We start from the raw sequence: 27,153 nt of genomic DNA, 5'->3' as shown, positions 1-27,153 counted from the left end.
GTACTAATGATTATCCACCTTATTGTTTGCAGAATATATACATACTAATGATATATTACTCTTTATCTCGTATTTTTTTAAGTGTTTTTCTCATATTTAAAGGGTATATTATGCTATAAGCGCCATTTGATCAAAATTCCTACGAGTACGAAAGTCATTTGAGAAAGAGTTTCATGACTATTTTTATAAATTTTAATGTCGTCCGTGTCACATATGTAAAACGATTTCAATACACTGTAAGGAAATAAATACATTTTATCTAGATTCTTCACAGTGTGTATGTAGGCAGAAAATAAACTGTTGTCATAACAGTTTCGCCTCTGGCTAGCTACACAGCTATGCTTATTCTATAGCTTAGTGACAGACTGTGCATAAAATTCGAGTGGCACAGAGAGCCATGGAGCGCGCCATGCTCGGCATCAAACTTCAAGACCGAGTGAGGAATGTCGAGATCCGACGTCGCACCAAGGTGCAAGACGTCGGACACGTCATTACCAAATTAAAATGGAGCTGGGCGGGACATGTTGCCAGGCAGAGTGATGGCAGGTGGGCCAAAATGCTAACGGAATGGTGGCCGCTTACAGACGAAAGGAGTGCCTGGCGTCCGTTGGCTCGTTGGGTGGACGACATTCGGAAGACTGCGGGTCACTTCTGGATGAGATTGGCTCGGGACCGGGATAAGTGGCGTACTAGAAGAGAGGCCTATGCTCAGCAGTGGGTGATAAAAGGCTGATATGATGATGATGATAAGATTAGTGACAGACGTCAAACGCCGAAAATGGCGGACACAATTTGTTCTCGATAGGGACCGTGCGCGTTGGAGGGTCTGCCATCTTGTGGCCTGAATCGGAACCATAAACATGTATATTTACACGTCACGTGTTTTCTTTGTGCATAGTAGGTTCTGCCATCTTGTGGGCTACATCGGAACAATAAACATCACATTTACGCCTCGCGCGAAAAATCTGACGGCTCCTGTGCTGCCTCCTACAGTTCATGCACGCTCCCTATAGCCTGTCTAGTATATTTATGTCAGTGGTTTCTGTTTATGTTTATAATTAATCCAAGTCCTATTTAGTACGTCACTGGTCTTGTTACGAATGAGGCTCGAGTTAGGTTCCGACCCGAAATCTAAGAACGCACGATTGTTGCAGCTCTTTGTTATGGTTTAAACCGGAAGACTATATCTGCTTCACTACTTACTACTTAGAAAGTGGAGGGTCGTTAGACTTAGACGGATTTTAAACGGAGTTTCGTGAAACCTTTTACATGATATTTTCAAAGAATAAGCCGATTCAGAATATTCGAGTTCCTGTGGGTAAAAAAAAAATGCTACATTCGACTACAGGTAAAAAGTCTGGTGTTATAGACTCCCGTCTCCCGTCTTCCGAATCAATAGACTACCTATCTAAACTTTTTATTTTGAGTAGGTGTAAGTGGAACTTTTATTTTTAATAATTTCGGAAAGAAAAGAATATGGTGGTTCAGAAAACCCCTGCATCATATGTATAATCCCATCCTCGCCCGAGTTCGTTTATACGAGTAGCAAAAGATGGCTAAGTCGCAAGTTTTCGTGTTTTCTAGGTTTTACGTTTTACCCAGAAGAGGCAAAGATAATGATGTCCTTGCTGTTGACGCAGACTGGCTTAAACACTAAACACGAGTCATCAACTTTTATTCCCAATTACCTATAGGTAAACAATAAATCATGACCAATATTTAGGTAGGTCATGTGCGCAATTTAACCGTGGCCCCACTACTTTCACTCACAGTGGGTCCACGGGTTTTTTTTTTTACTTGTTGTCCTACCGTCCTACACTCGCGTGCAAAAGTATTGCATCACTTTTCGTTTTTTCGTCCGCACCTAAATATCTTTGTAATTCTATACCCGAATCTAAAAATGTTGGTATCAACTGATAGCTTATAATGTAACGCATTAGCAATTTAGTAATTTAAATGAAATTTCGAATCTGGAGACTTAAAAAAATCACAAAACTGAACGTAGTCGCATAATGTGCCAAAAATAAATCAGGAAAGTAAAGAATAGAAGCCGTTTTTTTAGTACAATATAAAATATTTTTATTAAATTAATACTTTGTGTTACCACCCCTAACCCTCCTCACACAAATCAAGTGGTTTTTCATAGATCTAATTATTTTTTTTATGTGAACTTGAGGAATAGCCTCCCACTCCTCCAGCAAGGCTCCTTTCAGCTCCCCAGCAGGATTCCGCTTTCGCACCATCCTTTTCAGGTAATCCCACAGGTGTTCAATGGGGTTAAGGTCCGGGCTCATCGCTGGCCAGTCCATGGTGTCGATGCCCACTTCGAGAAGGTAGGCTGCAGTTGCCCTAGCGGTATGACACGGGGCATTATCCTGCATTAGGATGAACTCCTCCTTAAAAAATACCGGAATAAGGAACAACATGTTTCTCCAGGATATTAGTGATGTACTTGGGAGCAGTCAATCCACCGCCACGGCCCCCGCAAGACACGAAAACCAGCTCTATCCGCCCTTCGTAGGAAATGCCGCCCCAGAACATTACACATCCACCGCCATAGGCGACCCTTTCGGACAAGCAACATTGAGCAAACCGTTCTTCTGGCCTTATGTAGACACTTCCTCTTCGGTCACATCCATTCAAGCACATTCTGCACTCGTCCGAGAAGAGAACTGGGGTCCATTGCTCAATGGTCCAGTCCATATGATTTTCAGCAAACTCTCTTCGGACTAAACGGTGTCGCGCCAGCAATCTGGGCCCCGTTGCAGGCCTCCTGGGTGTCAAGTTCGCTTTCTTAAGTCTTCTTTTTATTGTCCACTCACTGGCCGCCACTCCTCGTACCTCACGCAGACGCTGCTGGATGGTAACGCTTGTCTGATGTCGATTTCGGAGAGATGTTGTGACAATGAAGCGGTCATCCCTCTCTGATGCACACTTTCTGCGGCCGTTTCTTGGTCTTGAAGTAAAGGATCTAGTCCACTGGAACCTCTGGTAAACTCTGCAAACTATAGATTGGCTTAAATTCAGCGCGGCAGCTACTGAACGTTGGCTACGCCCCTCTTGCAGGAGCTGAACGACTTGGCGGACTTCAGCTTCAGTGGTTTCCATTTTTCCAGGTCTTCTTCACGGGAAAATCTGGGACTTCTGATAAGTGACTGATAACAACCAGCAGTGGAAGTCTTCTCAATTCCCCCTCAGAGGATTGGGAATGCTGTTCGGGGCGTTGGCCTCCTGCAGCGGTGTCAAACCTCCAGCCATGAATATGGCTGGGTCGTCGGGGTGGGGCCTCGGGTGAGGCCCCAGTGGTCGTGTCCGGGTCTTCTCACACCGGCAAGATCAAGCCAGCCAGGTGAGACCCCGTTGGGGGAGGCCCAGCCAGCGATCGTCAACCGGTGTCAGGGTGGTGTCGGTCTGTGGTGTGGTCAGTCCGGTGTGGCAGGGGTTGCAGGCGCGAGCTACGCGGCAGAACCCTGTGGTCGGGCGGGCGCGCGTGGTACGGCGCTATGCCACGGAGGTGGCTCCAGCGCGACTGGTCCGCGCGCTCGAACATCCGACCCGCCAGGCGAGCTACGAAGTCCCGTAGTGGTTCTGCTCTCAGGTCCCGGGCTAGGAAGTCGTTCCTCACATAGCGAGGGGCTTCGACGATGGTGCGTAGAGAGAGCAACTGCCGAGTGTCCAGTCGCTTCCTGTTGCACTCTCCCACTAGCGCGTACCACGCGGGGGCTGCATAATTATGTAATTTGAGTCCCGGGGAAAGACGTAAGATAGTTTTTATCCCAAAAATAATATTTAATTATTAATGGAGTGAACATTTTGAGTGTAAGTTTGGTGTGGGGAATCAATAACCAATGAATTGATTGAGACGAAATTTGATATTGATATAGTTTGAGTTGTGGGAAAGGTCAAATAATCGTTTTCATCCCCGAAATTATCACGTAAGAGTCTAAAATGGAGGTGGAAGTTAATAAAGGGAATCAATTATTTCTTACGACTTTTCGTAAGAAATAAATCATGTTTAAGCATTTTTGACCAATTAGGTAGTCATCCCTTTAGGAGGTGAAATATACAAATTCCACGCAGCCGAAGTCGCGGGCAAACACCTGGTATCTATATATTCATAATTATAACCCTAGGCAAACTAAATCTTAGTTACAATAATACGACGAAACATAATATCTAAACCTAATAACTATTTACAAATCATTTAGTAGCGAAACGTCATCATCGCCATTATTGTCGAGAACCTAACTATAAACAAACTTAAACGTAAAATAAATGAAGTAGGTACTTACTTATAACTAAAAATAAATAAAAAATAAACAAGATAAAAGACGTAATTAAAATTAAGTACTTACATTATGATCAATATCATTATCACTAAAAAGTAAAAAAAAAAAAAAAAATTGAAAAAAAAAAAGCAAAACAAAAATAACTTAATTTCATATCTTTTTTTTAAAAGGGAACCGCCTTCAAAAAACTAACCCATTGAAAACCACAAAATAATTTGTATATAGCCCACCCCTATGTGTCCACGTGTCCAGTCCCTATCACGTCGTAAAGCAATTTTCTGCCAAAAAGTAATTAATACTTAATTTAAAAAAAATTAATAACCATCCTGGTAAAACCTGGTAAAATAAAAAATACAAAACACATATAAACACATTGTAAAAAAGCGGCCAAGTGCGAGTCGGACTCGCGCATGAAGGGTTCCGTACCATTTAAGACGTATTAAAAAATTTTACCACTTTGGAAGTGTCTCTCGCGCAAACTATTCAGTTTAGAAAAAAATGATATTAGGAACCTAAATATCATTTTTGAAGACCTATCCATAGATACCCCAGACGTATGGGTTTGATGAAAAAAAAATTTTTTAATTTTTATGACGTATTAAAAAAAAACTACTCACTAGATCTCGTTCAAACCAATTTTCGGTGGAAGTTTGCATGGTAATGTATATCATATATTTTTTTTAGATTTTTCATTCTGTTATTTTAGAAGTTACAGGGGGGGGGACACACATTTTTTCACTTTGGAAGTGTCTCTCGCGCAAACTATTCAGTTTAGAAAAAAATGATATTAGAAATCTAAATATCATTTTTGAAGACCTATCCATAGATACCCCAGACGTATGGGTTTGATGACAAAAAATTTTTTTTTTTTAAATTTTATGACGTATTAAAAAAAAAACTACTTACTAGATCTCGTTCAATCCAATTTTCGGTGGAAGTTTGCATGACAATGTATATCATATATTTTTTTTAGTTTTTTCATTCTGTTATTTTAGAAGTTACGGGGGGGGACACACATTTTACCACTTTGGAAGTGTCTCTCGCGCAAACTATTCATTTTAGAAAAAAATGATATTAGAAACCTCAATATCATTTTTGAAGACCTATCCATAGATACCCCACACGTATGGGTTTGATGAAAAAAGATTTTTTGAGTTTCAGTTCTAAGTATGGGGAATAGGGTGGATCATTCAATGTATGAAAAAAAAATTTTTTGCTTCTGTCCTTTTCGGCTGCTATGCAAAAGTTGTTACACCTACCTAACATTCATAATATAAAATATCAAAGAGTTACATTCATATTTAGTACTGCCCCAAGCTAACGGAACTTTTACAAAATAGTCTTATTTGGCGTGATTTCTGTTACCCACTATTTAATACGATTCGATTATTTTACCATCGAATGTTGATAAATCGGTCAATTATGCCGTGGTGTACCACTACAAATATTTGTGTCATTTATTAAATTTGAAACCCTTGATGACACTACGACTGGACCTCGCAGCGTTTCAGGCGATATAGGGAAAGCGTTGAAAGATTGTGAGACACTTCCACTGAAGCCCTTTCAGGCAATGGAGTGTACTCTGCCTTTAATTACAAATAAAAGTGATTTGAGTACGGATCAGCTTTATTTGTTTCAGTTTGGGATCTTGTAGTGAAAGTCTTACTAATAAAAACCCGGGCAAAATAGTACATTCAAGAGCTTACAATAGGAAACTGGATTCTGCGGTTGTATATTTCTACGTCTGCACCGACAGAAAATTTGGTATTATTAGTAAATTTTGTAATTAAATTCTATGCCCCTATGTGATTTTCGATTAAAACTGAACCACTTTGAATTCACGGAGCCAAACATTTACATAAAACCATGATGCTATCGCGATACCTTCCCCAGCACATGAGAGTCATCGTGGACCGTGTTATCCACGGTATGGCTATTTTGGGCACCCCAGAAATATTTTATTGGTCATGTTAGCTGATGAAGGAGAGCAAGTGAGAGTTTCAGCTTTACAAAGTATTGTAAAAGCACGAGAATCGGTCACAACATCTCTGCGAGTTTTCGTGCTGCCAAAATTTAATTTAGAAGCTGAAAACTACACGGAAAACTATACAAATTGGAACCAAGTTACTTTGACAGAACCATCACTAACCAAAAATGAAAGCAAAGATTTGATTCTTGACTGTATTTAAAACCCACTGTTAGTCGAAACGCAGATTATACCTCGTATAAAAAAATATCGCTACCACACTCAAGCCACAGAAAGGTGCGTCAAAATAGTCACTGAGGCAGCTGCAGCAGTTTGTGGCCCATTCAGAAGGCATGCATTCATCAAAACGAGATTGAAATCTCGAAAAATTATTCCATTTTTCAACTCCAAAAAAGATTTTAAATTACAGTGAAAAACCTACAATTAACGTTTTTTCATGTTTTTTTTTTTTTATATGGACTATTGATTATGAGCTTTATTTTCATTCCATATTGTTTTTGTAATCCTTAATAACGATTAGAGTATAATATACAGTGACTTCCTGCTTTATATTTACCCACAAGTTCAGTTTATAGGTGGCGGTTTATGGATTTTTTTAGAAAACTTTAACAGCTCTGGGGCAGTATAAAACATTGGAATAAATTAAAAATTTTTACTCATCTGATATAATGTTAGTGGGTAACAAGTTTCTTGTGGTAGCCAAAATCAAAATTCAAAAAAAACTATTTTTGATCCACCCTAATGGGGAACCCCCAAAATTTATTGTTTTTTTTTCTATTTTTGTGTGAACATATTAATGCGGTTCATAGAATACATCCACTTACTAAGTTTGAACAGTATAGCTCTTATAGTTTCGGAAAAAAGTGGCTGTGACAGAATCGGACAGACAGACGGACATGACGAATCTATAAGGGTTCCGTTTTTTGCCATTTGGCTACGGAACCCTAAAAACCTAACCTAGGGTGCTGCCAGCAGCGGGGCAGGGCCCAAGCTGCCGGTGGTCAGGGCTGCAAAGAGAGGAACCGCCAGACTATCCGCGCCGTGTCCAAGATCACCGCCTTCTGCATCTGACCCTTGATCCAACCACCTAACGAGAGTCTCTCAAGGTGCTGGTCGAGACTCTTCGCTATGAGTCCGTTCGCTGAAACGACTATCGGGACAATGATCGTTGAATCAACATCCCACATGGTGGTTATCTCGTGAGCCAAGTCTAGGTACTTACTGGACTTGTCCTTCTCGGCTTTCACGAGATTCTCATCATGGGGGATGGTGATGTCGACGAGCACAGCCCGGCGTTGCGATCGATCTATTATCACAATGTCAGGCTTATTGGCTACAATAATTCTGTCAGTGATAATAGATCGATCCCAATAGAGCGTGGCACGACCATTTTCGAGAACTGGCGCAGGTAAGTACTTGTAGTACGGTACTTCGTGGTCCACAAGGCCGAATAGAAGAGCAAGTTGCTGGTGAGTAATCCTGGCTACGAGATTATGTCTGTGCAAGTACTCACCGTTAGCAAGATGAGAAATGATATGCCTGAGTGACTCTCCGGGACGGCGGCATGCCCGACAAATGTCGACCGTACCGTCCTTCAGGATATATTTCCGATAGTTGTTCGTCATCATCACTTAGTCCGCAATTGCACAGGCAAAACCCTCGGTTTCTCCGAAGAGGTCCCCGAATCGTAACCAGTTCACCGACGCGAGCAGGTCCACGTCGGGTCCCGTGAGGGCCTTGTAGAACCGCCCGTGTAGCACCTTACTCTCCCATGCCGCTTTGCGATCCGCAGTACTTAGTACCACAGGTTGGCGCCAGTTCTCGTTTGCCAAGGAGAGCGGCGTGAGTTCCTGTCTACTGCCACCACATCCCGATGCATCCCACACTCGTTGTTAAGGAAATAATTCCTGAGATTGCACACCTCGCGGTTGTGGAGATCTTTGGCGTTTAGGAAGCCTCGACCTCCACACTTCCGTGGGATGTACAATCTCATAACTGACGAGCATGGGTGAAGCATACGGTGTGTGGTTAGCAGTAGTCGGACCCTCCGATCCAGGGCGTCCAGCTCGGTTTGAGTCCACCTTAGTATGCCAAAGGAGTATGTGAGTAGGGGTATTATCCAGGCGTTGAAGGCGCGCACTTTGTTGCCTCCTGACAAAAGACTGTTAAGGACTTTTGTGAGCCGACTGAAAAAGCGCTCCTTCCTTCCTTCCTTTATTATTATTATAAAATTGTACACCTTTGTAAACCCATATTCAACAAATAAATAAATACAAATACAAATACAAAATTTAGTTGTTTCTTCGCAAGTGTGATGAAAAACATTGTGTGTAACTCCGGGGATAAGAGTATTGCAAACTCGGGTCTTTAATTCTCTCCAGCCTGCGGCTGTCGGGAATTACGACCCTCGTATCCAAAATTTCACTTACCCACTTTTGTTGGACAATGTACTAATCGTATTATGTATCCTAAATCCCAAACTAATCAACTCGAACATACGGAAGCTGTAACGTAAACGATTGCAACGCAATCTAAGTTGATAGGTAGTTAGCTACGCGTTTATCCCCATTTTAGAGCAAGTAAATATTAACATACCTATATATGAACATAATATACTTAATACGTCAATTTTAATGACTCATAAATGTAACGAGATCATTACTTGCAGACGGAATATTGTCATAAAGTCTAATTATGTATTATACAGAAGTAAAATCAATAAGTAATTAATTAATGTAACCAATGGCCCATGTCGCATGTCTTCGTGTCGCCTGGGTTTTTCCGCTGGGTTTTCCTTCTAAGTAGTGAGGCAAAGAATAGGTAGTGACCAATGACGCACCACAGGCTGCGCATATCATGTGTTAGCGCGTTTGCTGTCAACGAGTACCTAGCAAAGATGAAATATGTTATAATTGAGTCTGGCGAAACTTTATAAACCTGACCTGCGTTTACGAGTTCTTGGTACGAATCTAGGGGTCATTCAGGTTATATGCAGTGATCGGCGACCGATAATATTTTATGTCACATTAAAGTCAAACGTAATGAGGTAATGACTAATATTTAAGTCTATGTTGTTAAAAATAAAACCATATATAAAGTTTATTGTTAGGAAGTCACTTAATTTAATCTTTTACCTTAGTATAAGTAAGTAATGTTTTAGTAAGTACCGTAGTATAGTAAGTTATAATATTTTTTCTATGTCAATCGATTCCTTTTAAAATTGAGGATCAGCAGAATGTAAACCGATATTTTATCATTTTTATTTAACAAGCTTCTAACAAACATGTAATAAAATAATAATTCGATGTTAAAAACTGCATACATTTAAATATTATTTGTGCATGAAATTTAAATAGAATCATAATACTTTCGTTGAAAAATTGCTACCTGGCGCCGATAATTGATTATATTATGATACGAGGAAAAAGCACACAGTTAAGATAAAATGTCTTATGAGTAGGAAGTTGATCCAGCGATCGACACAGCGATGAACCTGCGATCGTTTGTGCAATGTGTAAAATCAGAGTGCACATGCATGCAGGGCTTTTTCCCCTCTTCAACAGCATAATGTATTGTACCATCGCTTTATCTCCAACGAGCTCGTAAAAGCCCTCTTGATACTTCATAAATGGATGCGGAAATTGGATTTTATCTACAAGAGTGGCAAATAGATGCAAGTTACGATTTTTAATTTAGTCGTCGTCGAATGTTGCAGCTGATTTGCCTGTATTGTTTGCGGACGACACAACCATGTTGGTTAGTGCAGAATCTTATGACCAGCTAAGCCTAAAGATAAGTGATGCTTGTGCGCAGTTACAGACCTGGTTTTTACAGAATGACTAAACTCTACAGTATTAAGCATTGACTTGTATAAGAATTTCAATTATTTGACTATTATTCTTCTTCTATAATAAACACAAATGGGTGGAAAAACAATTAAAAACTTAAATTAAAAACTTATAAATAAAGGTCTCGACCTGGTTTTCAGCAAATGGACTCATACTAAACTGTTCCAAGTCAAACGTGATGCTATTCTCAGATTCCACTGCCACCATGCAGGCCAGTAGTCCGATGCCAGTGTGTGGTTTATAGTTGACTGTAACCTTAACTGGAAGCACCATGTTGGGTTTACTAATGTTTAGACGAAAATTATTTAGCAAATTCTTAACTCCCCGAACTACGTATCCCATATTTTTATTTGGTCAAATTATTATTTCCCAACTCAACGTTTCGCACTGATATCATTTCCCAACTAATGATTTGATAAATTATTGTTAGACAAATTATTACCTGGGATTTTTTAAAGATGTCAATTATATTTTCGTCAAACGTATTGATTGGCATACCTTGACTTAGCAACATGAAATTAAAAAATTATATATAAACTTGAACATATAAAAAAAAAGTTAGTCACCGGGCGAGATTCGAACCCGTAACAGACGTTTAGCAGTCCGCGTCTTAACCCGCTGGACCAGACGGACAGTGGCCGGCAACACGAAATTAGCGACCATATTCTGCGTCGAAAGAAAAACGCATGAAAACTCGAAAAACACGCGTTTTCCCAAACATAAGACTAATCTAGATCGATTGTTTACCCCCAAAAACCCCCATATACCAAATTTCAGCAAAATCGTTAGAGCCGTTTCCGAGATCCCGGAAATATATATATACAAGAATTGCTCGTTTAAAGGTATAAGATCCTATTTTGTATAGCATAAGTGTCAGTGTGTGTGTTCTTTTCTCTGACAATTCTATCATTTGATAAATTTGACTTTACTACTTATTTATTGCATTGCGTTGGTGGTTGGATTATTGGAATGGAACGCGTTTACAGTTTTAGTTCTATCTTTAAAAATTACAGCTTTGAAAAAACATTTCTTCTCTCGTGTCGAGGTTCCCTTAAACAGTGGATGCCCAGAAAGCAGCGGTGCTGACAGCCCGGACCGTGGCGTCTCTCAGGTCAGATTCAGAGCACGAGTGCGGGCACGTGGGGCAATCCAGCAGGTGCGCCATGGTTTGTGGTGCAGTGTCGCAAGCATATTGGATAGAGTGGCCACGAAGCAGTCCCCATTCGACCACGCTCTGTTTACAACGGCCAACCTGAGACCTGAGCCTGTTCATCGCCTTCCAGATGGGCCATGGTTCCTTGTAGCCGGGTGGTAAATGCTCCGACACTGGTACATGTACGCCTCCGCCAAAGTGAGCAGCGAGCATCGGAGTGTTCGCCCACCAGAGGGCTGGTACACCTGGTAAAACTTTTGCGGCTTTTAAGGCGGACGGGCGGCAGGTTATGACCGTGTAGCGGGTGGCGTGGGTCAGTCTGTTGTTTTCGCATTTCGCTAGCACAGGCCACCTCTCTGCGGATGTCTGTAGGGGCCACACCCGCAAGCGGGTATAACTTGTATAAGTTATAGTAAGACAGGTATCGTTGACTGCGGCTGTTACAAGGCCCGCATATGCAGATCGATGCCAGACTGGACAGGCAAACTCACCTACTGAAACACATAATGCCAGTCCAGTAGTACGCATTGTATGTGCAGTCGCTCCCCAACTTGTCGATGTAAGTCTCAACAGCAGGTTATTACGCGCGTGACTATACGGGTGTTAGCGCAATGGGTCTTAAAAGTCAGTGCTCTATCTAGCGTGATTCCTAGGTATCGTGGGTAGGGGCAATGTTCAATCGCCTCTCCGTCCCACATCACGCATAGGGGCCTGTGCGCTTGTTGGTTTCGCAGATGGAATGCACAGGTCTGCGTTTTGCTGGGATTGGGCTGAAGGCAAATTACCTTATAGTACGTTCCGAGATGTTCTAGCGCCTCAGACAAGGTTTCCTCGACCCTCTCAAATGAGTGGCACTGTGCTGCTAAGGCCAAATCGTCCGCGTATAGAAACCGTTCCGTTCCCGGCGGGCAGGGTTGATCGTTTATGTAGATACCATTTTTTTGTCGACGCCAGCGGCTCTTTTCCGCATTGAGTTGGACCTAGAAGCTGCGGTTGCGGAGTAGCTCACTTAGAACCCGGACAAAGCCCCTGTCTCGTGTGATGATAGCACCTTTATGTAACAGGATCCTGATGTTGACGGTGTCATAAGCTACTGATAGGTCAACAAACGCGACGCCAGTGACAATGCCGAGCTCAAAACCATCCTCGATGTGCTGCGTCAGCTTCAGTGTCTGGCTAGTGCACAACTTTCCAGCTCGGAATCCAGCCTGCTCTGGTATAAGTTGAGGCTCCACAACGTGTGGCAGTCGATTTAGCAGCAGGCGCTCAAACAGCTTGTATGTATGGCACCGCAAAGAGATAGGGCCGTAGCTTTTGGCGTTGTCGGGGGATTTTCCTGGCTTTTGCAGGGCGACAATATATGACTTTCGCCATGCTTTTGGAATGTTGATCGTTGCCAGACAGTTGTTGAAGAGCTTGAGAAGCCACGACATTGCCCCCAGTCCGAGGTGTTAAATTTGCTCAACCATGAGATCATCCACTCCAGACGCTTTCCCATTTTTGAGGATTTTAATCGCGGCACGGAATTCGTTTAGTATGAATGGTTTTACTTATATCACTGTCATCTTCGTGATATTCCAGAATTATTGAGGGCCGGAATTGTTCAGGGTTGACCAAGCTCTTTTACTGTTGTGCGTCATGTCGATGTTGGCAACAGTATCTTCCCATCTTTTCCTACGCGACTCAACAGTGAAAAAACATTGAAAAAACATTAAAAGTCGATGATGCGCTTGCGTTGTGCAATTCACAAATGAGATAATTTTACAGATCTGTAAATTTCCGATGTCTATCCTCTCCTTAAAAACCAAACAAATTATCACGGTTCATAATATAATCTAGTCACTTGTATAAAGCATAGATACTTAAATTAAATGTGTAATAATTAAATTGAATAAAATTAATTACCTAATGATATGAAAACCATCATGAACATGACATGTAACTTGGCGTTATAAATAAATTATTTGTATTTTGTATTTGTTTCATGTAAATATACTGTGTATTGAATGTTTTTATATACGATCACTATGTAAATCTTTATGCACTATCGGAGTACCTAGTAAATGTATCAAAATACAGATCATGTAAAAACATTGTGTGTTGTTTCCTCGGCGCCATGTTGATTATTACTAAAAAGGAGAGAAAAGGTGAACCCCCCCCCCCCCCCCCATAGAAATTTCTATGCAAAGGTGTTAAGCTATAATAGTAAGTATTACTGACTGGTAATAGCTAAATACACAATATAAGAACAATCGAAATTAGTCAACAAATCAGTACGGGGAAATTTAAATACTTATTACTGAATGTCTGATACTGTGTTGACAGACTATTGTGTTCATATTAGTATACTTTGATAACAAAGTAGACCGGTATAACTAGACCCCGCTCGCTCTACCGTTAAACATGTCTAAATAATAATTTGATAATAATATCCAGTTTATATGCCCACTACGTCGGGCTCTGTTTGAGTAAATGTAATAGTTATATGTACAACAATTAATAGCGCATTTATTGCTCGAAGCTTAAAGTTTAATTTTGCCTGCTGTTTCCGTGCAACACGTGGTGATTAACCGCGAATCTTAGCCCAATAAAAATAGTTTATAAGTACGGTATAGTCATCTCATACGATACCTACTTCAAATGAAGGCGTAGGCGTCGAATAAGTGTTTTATGTGAATTTAAACTCTAACCATAAAAACATAAGAGTGTAACCGACTGTATTACATTAGAATAGCACATTGAGTCACCGTTCGCGTTGTAGTTTCATTCAGAATGTCAGTGTGATCCGAACTGCGTTAAGCGCAGCGCTGGCTAAAGCCATGTCAAATACCAATGTTTTAAGATCTTGTTTATAATAAGTCAGTACTGTGATATATATTCGTATATATTAAAATACGCACTACTTACTTTTGTTTTTATTAGATAATGTGTAAAACACAAAACTGTTGTGATGTTTGTTGTTATTGAGCTACGAATAAGTGTGAAGTGTTGAAAATAGTATTTTTACCATTGGATTGCCTGGATTACTGCATAAACATTGAAAAGGCGTGGTGAGTGCTGTATTTAATTGAAATATTTCAACGGGGAATAACTGTGATCCTTACTTGCGGCATCCAGTTTGCGCGCGTTATCACGTTATGAGTTATGATAATTTTATTCCACACAACTACATATAAACATGTTGATACCGAAACCACTTCAATGTATTTAACTTTATTTTGTTCGTATTAAAGTGATAACCGGTTATCAATTTATGTGACCCAAGTTTTGAATTGACGCGAGGAATTTACCTCATTTGTTTGATTAAGAAACATTTTTCCTTAAGAACCGTAGTGTGGTTTCGATCACGTTTTATAAATTCCTAGTTCACCTCGAACTGAGAACTCGCTGTTCGCCAAAAACTCTATGGAGGAGATTCATAGAAATCTATTTAACTTTGACGTCAGATTCATATTAATCGGCTTTCAGATCATCAGTTATCAATTTTGGTCATAATCAGATAATTAATTCAAATAAGAAGAAAACCATGTGGACGAACTTTGTATATTGTTGACCCCGTCTTGTATTAAAAGTCCTATAGGAAATGCATCTGCATCGGTGGCCAGAGTCAACAGTCAACTAAGGGCCGATATAGACAGACGGACTGCAACCCGACTGCAATTTGTATGGGAACAAATTGCAGTCCGTCTCTATCGGCCCTAAGGTGCGCGCGGGGGGCGCCGCGCACGTATTTACGCAACTGTTGGAACGAGATAGAAGACAGGGCGGTCTCTCTCGCAAGCGTAGTAATGAGAATTTTTGCGGAAGGGGCCAGATTGCTGCATTCTCAACTATCCGTTTTATGTATCCGGTCCGGCGATTGAGAGCGAGATGAAAGACATGCTATCGCGATCGCTAGAAGTTCAACTGCACACTTGTTGAAAACGGAAAGACAGGTACTTTGGAAATTAATAATATACTTAAGTTACCCTTCGGCTGAAATTGCGCTTCTAGCGAAGGAGATGACCAGTATAGCAAGACCCCTCACAAATAGCTTTTGGACATTAGAGGCTCTTCTAGCTCCATAACTCCTTGATTATTCTTCTTCTTCTTCTCAGCATATATGCGTCCGCTGCTGAACATATGCCTCTTTCATGGATTTCCATGTTGTTCTGTATGCGGCGGTTCTATGCCAGGTCGGCCCGGCCGTCTTTCTGATATCGTCCGACCATCTCGCTCGTGGTTTTCCGTCACCTCGGCTTCCCAGTCGAGGTCTCCAGAACAGTACTCGCTGGCCCCATTGGTCATCATCCCTGCGACATATATGGCCGGCCCATTCCCACTTCAGCTGCGCAATTCTTTTGGCGATGTCGGTAACTTTTGTGCGTTGACGAATGTCCACATTCCGAATTCTGTCTCTTAGGGATATCCCGAGCATCGCGCGCTCCATAGCTCTCTGTGCCACTTTTAACTGGCGGACCCTTCCGATAGTCAACGTCCATGTCTCGCATGCGTAGGTCATTACTGGGAGGACGCATTGGTTGTAAACCCTGGTTTTCAGTGTCTGCGGGATTTTGGACCTGAAAACATCGTCCAGCTTGCCAAATGCGCCCCATCCCAATTGAATGCGCCTACTAGTTTCAGCATCCAAGGGGTTACCGTCTAGCGTTATTTTCTGACCTAAATATACATAATCACTTACTCTCTCCATCGTTTTGCCTTCCAATGAAATGGTTGCCTTTTCAGCAGTGCTCATCCACTTTTTCTCCATATTCATTTTTAGACCAACTTGCATCGATATCTGGCTTAGATCGTTGAGCATTTGTTCGAGATCTTCAGGTGTCTCTGCGAGTAGAACGATGTCGTCAGCAAAGCGTAGGTGGTTTAAGTACTATCCATCTATTTTGATACCTATGCCGTCCCAGTTGCAGTGTTTAAATACGTTTCCTAGTGCATTTGTGAAAATCTTTGAAGATATTACGTCACTTTGATTAGGGGTTACAAACCCGGTTTCACCGAAATCGAAAAAACCGGGTTTACAGCCAATTGCAAAAACCGGGTTTTAACTTTGATAAAACCCGCTTTTAATTTATTGTGATGATCAACAAGCATTTTAGAGTTTACTATTATAATATTTTAATCAATACAATACATTATACGCAATCAATGTATAAATAAACAGCTTACTATTTTCACTAAATATCCCTTAATTTCCCATACTACGTAATTTAACATTGTAGTAGTAATTTAGTTTATTGGAGTAATAATTATAACAAAAGCTCGCTATATTTACCATGTACAGTTTTCTTCTTCTTTTTCGTATCATCATGACTGCGGGACGTGAAGACTGTGGACACGTTCACTAGTGCTTTCTTAGACGCTCTATCTTGCTTGGGCCCGATGTATACAATATACCCAAGACCTTGGACTAATAATTCTGCGGACGGAGCTTCGGTAAAAGCCAACTAGGATTCCATCATCCACCAATTTCCTAGTATTTACGCGTGACACACAGATATTGACAGTTATCTCTATGCCCTCATCCACCAATTTGCCGTCAGTCGGGTCGACATGTCATTTGAGTAAAAAGATATAAAATATGCCGACATGCGTGATCAAGTGTTGTAAGAATTATACAGATCGGACGAAAAAAAGAGATGGGATAACTTTTTATAGGTAAGTTTATCAATTATCATGTTATCGTACGTAAAATCACGATATTTTCATTTCAATTTCTGCGGAACAGGAGTATGACCAGTAGGTTGAATAGGGTATTTTCCCGAAAGTAGGGTAATTGATGCCCTTTTTATTAAATCGTTATGTACCTATAAGAGATTATTTAGGTAAATGGATAAATTATTGATTGTGAATTTTAAAATAAGTCGATATGGTAATTTCCCGAAAATAAGGAGATTAATGACGCTTTTGACTAATATTTGATAGTAAACCTTTGTTTGTTATGTATAATTTTTTTGTTTAAAATCAGATGTCTCTAATATCTTTTAACAATTGATTTCTTCTAATGTTAGGATTTTATAAATGCATGTAATTTGAGTCCGAAGTTATTATGGTGCGCATGTGTTAAGACTTATAAAAGCATATACCTACGTAGATATTTGTTTTTTTTTAATATTTCAGGATTATTTATAAATTTATAAATAATTGAAATTTATAAATTTTCGATCTTTGTTTATCATGCTTTCCGATCTACAACATATTTTTTTGTTTAAAACTTATGGTTTTAAGATATGTTTTAAGTTAAATGTATAAATTAAAAAGCGGCCAAGTGCGAGTCGGACTCGCGCATGAAGGGTTCCGTACCAGTTAAGACGTATTAAAAAAAATCTACTTACTAGATCTCGTTCAACATTTTACCACTTTGGACACACATTTTACCACTCTGGAAGTGTCTCTCGCGCAAACTATTCAGTTTAGAAAAAAATGATATTAGAAACCTCAATATTACACGTATGGGTTTGATGAAAAAAAAAATATTATTATTTTATGACTTATTAAAAAAAACTACTTACTAGATCTCGTTCAAACCAATTTTCGGTGGAAGTTTGCATGGTAATGTATATCATATATTTTTTTTAGATTTTTCATTCTGTTATTTTAGAAGTTACAGGGGGGGGGGACACACACATTTTTTCACTTTGGAAGTGTCTCTCGCGCAAACTGTTCAGTTTAGAAAACAATGATATTACGAACCTAAATATCATTTTTGAAGACCTATCCATAGATACCCCACACGTATGGGTTTGATGAAAAAAGATTTTTTGGGTTTCAGTTCTAAGTATGGGGAACCCCCAAAATTTATTGTTTTTTTTTCTATTTTTGTGTAAAAATCCTAATGCGGTTCATAGAATACATCTACTTACCAAGTTTGAACAGTATAGCCCTTATAGTTTCGGAAAAAAGTGACGGTGACATAATCGGACAGACAGACGGACATGATGAATCTATAAGGGTTCCGTTTTTTGCCATTTGGCTACGGAACCCTAAAAAACGGACTGATATCATTCCGATGCTAAATATTATTAAGTAATTTAAATAATGTTTGCATTAAGTAATTATGCAACATTACGTATTTTCAAGACCTATTCAATCAGGTACATATTTATTGTAAAACATAAAACAGTGCAATTTTTTTTTTAATAATTGTACAATAATTATTACATCAGGGAGAATATGTTTTACATGGTATCACTCGTCTACACGCACACTTTCAAGCCATCCGCCATTCCAGTGTCACAGTTTGTCATAAACAAAGAGCATATAATCACTACGTTCTAGTCATAAGTCAAATTACCTCTGATAATATCTTTACTCTATGCCCAAGACGTGGCCATACGGTCATCCCTAGGTAGTAAGTACGCTTCTCTCCAGGTCTTTAGTTTTGCAGATAGGCTGCTGAGGTGTTCCTTGAAGTTGAGGATTCTATCCAGGGTGATTCGAAGATATTTAGGAAGGAAGTTGTGGCGGAGAAGATTGCCCCTAAATTTTACTCTCAGCTTCTTGTTGGCCAGTTTGTTGCACAGGTGAAAGCAGGAGACCTGGGGCACAAACGCCACCGGCAGAAAAAGGCATCTAATAGATATAGGTCCTTTTCCAGGGTATTTTGTCCCATTTACAAGCCGTCGTCTTGTGTCACAAAGGCCAGGTCATCAGCATAAGCAAACTTCCGCGAGGTGGTGTTAGGCAGGATACGACTCAACCTCAACCATCGGTATTTACATCGCTATTTGCATAGGTCTGAACCTATGACAACTAATACTGAGCGATGTTGAAAGTGTGGGAAATCCGCTAGTACATTGATATGTACTACAGAGTGATCTCTGTGGCCAATGGCGTACCGTCCATTGCTCTTGTTGTCAAGACTAGGTCCACATTGTGGTCACTTCTCCATCAAGCTGATTTGAATGTTCCTTTGCCTTTATTAGAAACGGCTAAGTTTTGTTCCTATCTGCCTGCTAGCATTATCGCCTCCCATTGCTACCAGATTTCCTATATCCCCAGCTGGTGTGGTGGCTATTGAAGTTTCCAATGTAAAAAGGGATAGGTGCTCCAAGTATGGAAGGGGTGGAGTAGGCCAACAGCTACGTGAAGGCTTATACACTTTGGGCTCGAATAAAATGGTTGAAATCTGTCGGGTTATTCGAGCCCACTGTGTATATGTTATGTTGCATATCCTCGTCATTGACTAAGACGAAAATGTTTCCAAAAGTATAGAGAAATTTGAAGATGGCTACGAGTAAAAGTACAATTTAATAAGTTTTAGTACAAGCTTTTACCGCTGACTGTACTTTCCTTTCCACGAGCAACTAATATTCATCAAGACAATTCTCACGACCTCAAACACAATTAGTTTGTGTTGTTTTATCACAGAGGTCTCATGGCCACGTCCTGTCTCCATCATCAGATCAGCTCCATGTCATCATAATATTGCATTGTCATCCGATTTACATTTATATGCAAAATTCTATCTCAATTAGAAATCGAGGAGTGGATCAAATTTAGCTTCCAACATTTGACCCACACTTACTAACAGACATAAGGGTCAGTTGTTATTTGTTTTCATCATCATCATATCAGCCTTTTATCGCCCACTGCTGAACATACATTTTGCGCAATTGTAAATAGAACTTGAATTCGAAGAATAATGTTATTGTGACATCAAAAACAATTTGTTTTTGCGATGACTAGTAGCCTTTTTTTAGGGTTCCGTAGCCAAATGGCAAAAAACGGAACCCTTATAGATTCGTCATGTCCGTCTGTCTGTCCGATTCTGTCACAGCCACTTTTTTCCGAAACTATAAAAGCTATACTGTTCAAACTTGGTAAGTAGATGTATTCTATGAACCGCATTATGATGTTTACACAAAAATAGAAAAAAAAAACAATAAATTTTGGGGGTTCCCCATACTTAGAACTGAAACTCAAAAAATCTTTTTTCATCAAACCCATACGTGTGGGGTATCTATGGATAGGTCTTTAAAAATGATATTGAGATTTCTAATATCATTTTTTTCTAAACTGAATAGTTTGCGCGAGAGACACTTCCAAAGTGGTAAAAAGTGTGTCCCCCCCCCCCCCCCCCCAGTAACTTCTAAAATAACAGAATGAAAAATCTAAAAAAAATATATGATATACATTGCCATGCAAACTTCCACCGAAAATTGGTTCGAACGAGATCTAGTAAGTAGTTTTTTTTAATACGTCATAAAAAATTTAAAAAAATTTTTTTTTCATCAAACCCATACGTGTGGGGTATCTAAGGATAGGTCTTAAAAAATGATATTTAGGTTTCTAATATCATTTTTTTCTAAACTGAATAGTTTGCGCGAGAGACACTTCCAAAGTGAAAAAAAGTGTGTCCCCCCCCTGTAACTTCTAAAATAACGGAATGAAAAATCTAAAAAAAATATATGATATACATTACCATGCAAACTTCCAACGAAAATTGGTTTGAACCAGATCTAGTAAGTAGTTTTTTTAATACGTCATAAATGGTACGGAACCCTTCATGGGCGAGTCCGACTCGCACTTGGCCGCTTTTTTGCAGTTGGTAAACTAACTGCGACTTATAGTTTTACAACGGCAAAGTTCAGTTTACGAGTATCACTCATTACAAACAAATTATGGGTGTTAACACTGTTAACCAATTTATTATACAGGATGTTTTTAAGTCATATATCATATAGAATATATAGGTCATTATTTATTATTATTGTAGTTTGTGGGCCTTTGAATGCCACGTCGACCAGGCATTGGTCTATTGTGACAGCCCTTTAAAGTTCATTACTGATGTCCGTTGAATCCAGGAAATTCCAGATTCTTTGGGCCATAATGTTCTGTACCTCATAGGGTTGCAATACGTGCCGCCCTAGGTGGGTACTTCTTTTTGACATTAGTGGTCCACAGGAGCAGAGAATGTGCATTGCAGTCTCCTCTGACTCATGGCAGAACCTGCATGTCGCGTCTTGTTTCTTTCCGATTTGGTCACCGCGCAGGCTTTGTGTCTTTTGAGCCCTAGAAGCTCCCTAGCAGTTTTGCTGTTGAACCCTTTGATTAGAGCTTTCGAGCGTTCTTGTCCTTTTACGAACTTCCACCAATCGTTTGCCCTTATTTTTTCTAAATTGCTGAGCAGTGAATATGCATCCCGTTTTGTGATTCCACAGAACGGTTCTGGGCCGATCAGGGGTGTGTCTGCGCCCTTTCTAGCAAGTTCGTCCGCTTCTTCGTTTCCGTTAATGTCGGAGTGCCCTGGTACCCATCTAAGTGTGACTTTGTTGGAGTTTGCCAGTGCATTGAGGTTTGTTTTACAGTTCTAGACTAGTTTTGAGTTTGACTCAAGGGATTCTAGTGCCAGCAGAGCAGCCTGGCTGTCTGAGTTGATGTAGATATGTTGGTGTCGTAGGTTTTTATCCAGGTTAATCTCCGCACATTTGTTGATGGCGTAGACTTCAGCCTGGAAGATTGAGGCCTGTGTGCCCATGCTGACGCTGGCCTGAGCTTAGGTCTCTCACCATAGATCTCACATCCTACATCAATGCCTTTCTTGGAACCATCAGTGTACCAAATATGGCTTTCCTCTTCGACGTACATTTGGTCGTTGGTCCATTTGTCTCTAGGAGGTATTTCTACTGTGTACAGTTTAGTAAACTGACATTCAGTGTGCGTGTCATCGGTGGGCATGCTAAGGGTTCTATTTGCAAAAACCCAGGCCTTTAGTTTGGTTAATGCTTGAGAGCGCCATTTTGGCTTGTTTAGCATGCATATTCTGTAGACGCACTGCTTAGCCTCCTTTTGCACCTGCAAGTGGAGTGGTATAATATCCAGCAGTGCGTCTAGGGCCGCCCCCGGTGTCGAGGAGAAGGCGCCTGTTGGTTGCTGTTAAACAAGCCGTGCGCTGCAGGCTGTTTAGAGTTTCTATTGCCGTCTTTTGGTTGGTTTTGTTACACCAGACTGCGGAGGCGTAGGTAATTATGGGCCTCACAACCGCTGTGTATAACCACATAGCAATTTTGGGTCTTATGCCCCATCTTGCTCCTGCCATTCGACAGCATGACCACATGGTCATTTTCGCTTTTTGTAAAATATTTCTTAGGTGAGGGTTCCAAGTTAACTTTTGGTCGAAAGTGACCCCTAGGTACTTGACCTCGTCTGAGAATGGTATTGTTTGTCCATTAAGTCTTGGTTCTGTGAGCTTTTCGAGCTTTCGTTTCCTTGTGAATGGTACTATTACAGTCTTGAAGCAGCCTTTTTTATGGGACCAATCCCGAAATCGCGAAAAAAAATTGGCTGTTTCATACATTTTGCATGGTCTGAGGTTGATATTTTGTATGGGAGACTCATTCTTTTTCGCGATTCCGACTATTTTATAAAGTTGCCTCAAAATTATTTATCTTAAAAATATGCTATCCCTACTCGCCAAACTTAGCTCAGAGTAGTTTCCGTGGATTCCTGTCTGCTGATTTTCGAGTACGAGTAGGTAATTATGGGAAATTATCTGTGACATTTAGTATGCTTACAATTTGTGCCCTAATTCATAAGCTATCGAATGAGATTTTTTTTTTAATGTGCGACAGGTAGGGTAAAGGCACCAGTAGTCAGCCTTATAACGCATTTTTAAAGTTTGTACTCTCGACGTTTCTACAGAATTAGTCGGATAAATAAACGCATAACATGGTTAGATCAATTGTTTATTATAGTTTTAAAACAAAGTATGTCAAAAAATAACAATCCTCTTTATAATATCTATAATTAAGATTAAACAAAAAATGGCACTTTTCTCCAGTAGTCAGCCTCTAAAATCCAGTAAGCAGCCTTTGTGTACCCAGTACTCAGCCTTTATAAACTATTAATAACAATGAAATAAAAAACACTATTATTTGTATTAAAGTTAACAAAATTATAATATTTATCATTCCTAGGTAGGAAGCTAGAGTATAGGTAGGTATAGGGAATGCAATAACCGGGCGTTTTTCATTACCGGTAATTTACCGACGCGAGATCCCACTAACCGGTTAACCGGTAAATTACCGGTTATACGTTTATGAAATAAAAAACATTGATTTTGCATTATTATTGATTGTGTCCTTATTTTCGTCAGTAACCTTTAAAAGTAATGACAGTGATTCTATAACAGCACGTTATAGAATCATCGACAAAACAAAATAATGAAAATAAACTATAAACATTAAACAAGATATATATTTACTAATCGTATTAAATAAAAATTCAAACATGTATCATTTCAAAGCGAAATGAACTTGTACATTAAATAAGCAACATTAAACTTTTTTAATTCTTTAAAAATCGCAGTAATCAAAGGGTAACAAAAAAGTGACAGTCGTCATTTAAATGTCATACACGTTTGCATTTACACATCTATCAATATAATATTGTTATTAAAGTAACTAAAACCGTAATCAACATTCATTAAAATCTAGTAAATATAAGAAAAAAAAAATTTACAGCAAGATTAGTTTCATATCATTTTAACACTAGTTACTTTAAAATTGCACTTTAAGAGGCCGTTATCGATTTTAGTCGCAAAAATGTCAAATTGATAGATTAAGCGCATGAAATTGTACACCTTTTGTTAACTATTAAAAATAACAAGTACTGGTTTCTATTAGCACGTCTTGTTATCTTTCATTATATTTTTTTTTAAACAGACTCACTTAATTAGTAATGATTTATTTTTAATGGACGTTTAGGTAAACGCGCGAAAAGCAGTGATTTTGTCGATCTTATTTGTAAATTTCATTAAGTTTGGACTGCTAAAAATGGTTGTATTACACATATCCTGTACTTCAACTTTAATAAACTACATTTTTGTTACTATAAATTTGAAGTAGTGTTAATGAAAGTTAGAAGAAATCAATTTTCTCCAGAAATTACTTCAAAACAAGTGACAATTTCTCTGAAAATTGACTTAATTTCAACGTAATTTTGATACTTAAACAATCTACAACATTTGCTGAAACTGTTCTTATACATCATTTTGTATAATTTACTACCATAATTTATATGAATTTTTAAAAACTATCCCTTCTCGTCACCTATTACCGGGGACGCACGCTTGCGACCTTATTATTAAAAGTCAAGATGAAAAAACGTGCTAATAGAAACCAATACTTGTTATTTAGATATTACGTAACAAAAGGTGTACAATTCCAACGACTAAATCTTTCAATTTAAAATTTTTGCTGTAAAATCTTTAAATAGGAGTTGGAATCAGGAACATGTCATCATCAGATCATTCTGTTAATTATATATAAAATATAGAACGTTGCTTAGACATTCGTGAACGATATCTTGAACACAAGTAACCAGGGCGAGGGATTAGCGACCACTCATTTGTCACAAAACATTGCTTCCTAGTTCCTACTCCGACGAGATCATAAGATGTAGAAAAGTAAGTATTTTAAGTGTCTCTTCGTAATCGTAAACCGTAGTAATTGTTTTTTTTTGTAAGTACGAAGACATAGATGGGCTAATTCAACAGGTTGTTACATTTTTATTTGCCTATACAACGTTCGGTAAATTCCCGGTTACGGCTGGAAATTACCGGTATTTTACCGACTGTAATATTGGTCAAATTACCGGGTAACCGGTTAACCGGTTAGCATTCCCTAGGTAGGTACCTATACTCTTATAAGTACAATTCTCATGCCACGAAATTTGTAGGACATAGGTGCTTATAATTATTCTTGCAAACTAATAAACACTGTATTTATCTTCTTATTTTTTATTAATGAATCTGTTTATTTAATAGAATTCATTATTTTTAAAATCGGTTTAAATGCTGGTGAAACCCGTGCAGGGGCCCGTTAGATATTGGAATATTTCTCAACAAAAGTATGTATACACTTTTGAACCTTATTTAAATGAGTTAAAGTTCATAATATTTGGCAGCGACGTACCAAGGAAGATAATGGCTGAGTACTAGATCCGTGAAACCCAGTGGTCAGCCGCATTAAAACGTTATTTCAAATGCGGCTGACTACTGGGTTTTACTTTAAATTGACTGAGACATGCCTAACTAAATTTGAAAATGTAAATGTAACGGTCCTAACGGTCGTATTGGATCGAAAATAAAAAAAATAACTAATAACCCAAAGGTCAGCCGCGGGAGGCTGGGCACTGGATTTTTTGTAAAAAAGTGGTATCCAGTGGTCAACCTACTCAATTTATAAGTTAAATATTGATATTTCCATTTAAATATAACGCAATTTAATAGATAAACTAACCAATAAACCCATCATTAACAAAAAACAGTAACTTTTTATATTAAAACATATTTTTTCTCACGCGTTAAAAGAACACCGTGTGCAGTAAACATCACCTTCATGAACGAGTATATTTCTTCTCCCCGATACCTCACCGCACCTGCCGCGTTACGTATTAATGAATAAGGAATCAGAGCTCCTATTTGACTACTCGCGATTTGTTTAATCGAATATACCAGATATTTATGACCAATAAACGACTTAAAAGGCTGACTACTGGTCCCTGGCTGGCCACTGGTGCTGTTACCCTAATTGGACCTATAATGGTACATTAACCAAGTGTAGTCGTGTTTGGCGCCATAAAATATTGAAGGGGTGCATTTGTAAAATGGTTGAGAAAAAACATAGGTATGGGGTATCCATGTTCGCAGTAGTAGTAATTCTAGGGCTGCTAGGTTGGCTATTAATGGGGCTCAGAGAATTTGGTTGAACGAAGAATCTCGCCACTGGTTTTCAGTTAGAGATAATTTGAAATTACATCTTAAGGTGTTATATTCAGAACTTTCGTTTAAGTTGCATAATCTCGAGTTCGATATACTGGATCAAAAGGCGAGGTACTTTGCTTCTGAACTTGCACACGAGATGTATACCACCCAGCTTAATAAATTGCATAGGTTAACAGAGTCAAGTTCTAGTTCATTTTTAAGGAGGAGGGAAATGGAACCAACAACACACCATGATTTCCATCCTCGCGTAAAGAATTTAACTAATGTAGACTTTGCTGAGAATGAAATTGGGCTTTTAGGAAAAGGATTAAAATATAATTTCCGGCCAAAAATAACTCAGGGAACTCTAGAGAATTTAGCAGTGGATTCAGAGGTTGCAATAGTGCGGGGCCGTGGTGATGTAGATACGAAGACCATGGTAGCTAATGTTATTAAGAGTTCTAGTCCAGCACAGGCTGAGGGTGCTGTTTCTGATGTTTTGGTGCTGAGATCTATACAACAGAAAGTGCAAGACAATGATCTGGTGGTTTCTAAAGCGGACAAAGGCAATTGCATTGTGATCATGGGGAAGGGACAATATAATCAGAAAGTATTAGATCTTATTCAAGGTGATGGTTTTTCGAGCTTGCATAGGGACCCAACTCCAGGATTCCAGAAAGATCTCAGACATGCAATAAAAAATTCTATGTTTGTTTTTGAAACCGAGCATCAAAAGAACATGGTTGTGCCTATGAATCCACGAGCTCCTTTTCTTTACGGACTTCCAAAAATCCATAAGGATAATATTCCGGTTCGTCCAGTGGTCTCTTACTTGGGTGCTCCAACTTATAATCTAGCTAAGAGGTTGAATTGTATTATTAGACAGAAGTCTCAGTTCCAGCCGAAATATTGTTTGAAGAATAGCTTGCAGTTAATAGAGAAAATAAAAGATATTAACATACCAGAGAATGCTGTCCTTCTTTCATTAGATGTAGACAGTTTGTTTACGAATGTGCCATATGGGGATACTTTGGATATTCTTAGGGGTCTTTTTGAAAAGCAACGGTTGCATCCAGGGGAGGTAGATGAGTTGATAGATCTTACTGCGATTTGTATGAAACAAAATTATTTCAGATTTGGGGGACAGTATTATTTGCAAAGTGATGGTTTGG

At 39.2% G+C, this 27,153-nt stretch overlaps 1 protein-coding gene across 4 annotated transcripts in view; it reads left to right on the top strand.

Moving 5' to 3' along the window:
• Window positions 1–13,513: 13,513 nt before the first annotated feature.
• Window positions 13,514–27,153, top strand: part of LOC133534523 (embryonic polarity protein dorsal-like) — a 62,554-nt gene continuing 48,914 nt past the window's right edge. The window contains exon 1 of one of the 4 annotated variants that reach the window (XM_061873680.1): window positions 13,514–14,327. The gene's annotated coding sequence lies outside the window, so the exon portion shown is untranslated. The remainder of the gene's footprint in view (window positions 14,328–27,153) is intronic. The other 3 variants (XM_061873681.1, XM_061873679.1, XM_061873682.1) reach the window with 3 other exon arrangements.

The sequence above is a fragment of the Cydia pomonella genome, chromosome 2 (assembly GCF_033807575.1).
Source record: "Cydia pomonella isolate Wapato2018A chromosome 2, ilCydPomo1, whole genome shotgun sequence".
NCBI lineage: Eukaryota > Metazoa > Arthropoda > Insecta > Lepidoptera > Tortricidae > Cydia > Cydia pomonella.
This window is presented reverse-complemented; position numbering and strand designations above follow the sequence as displayed.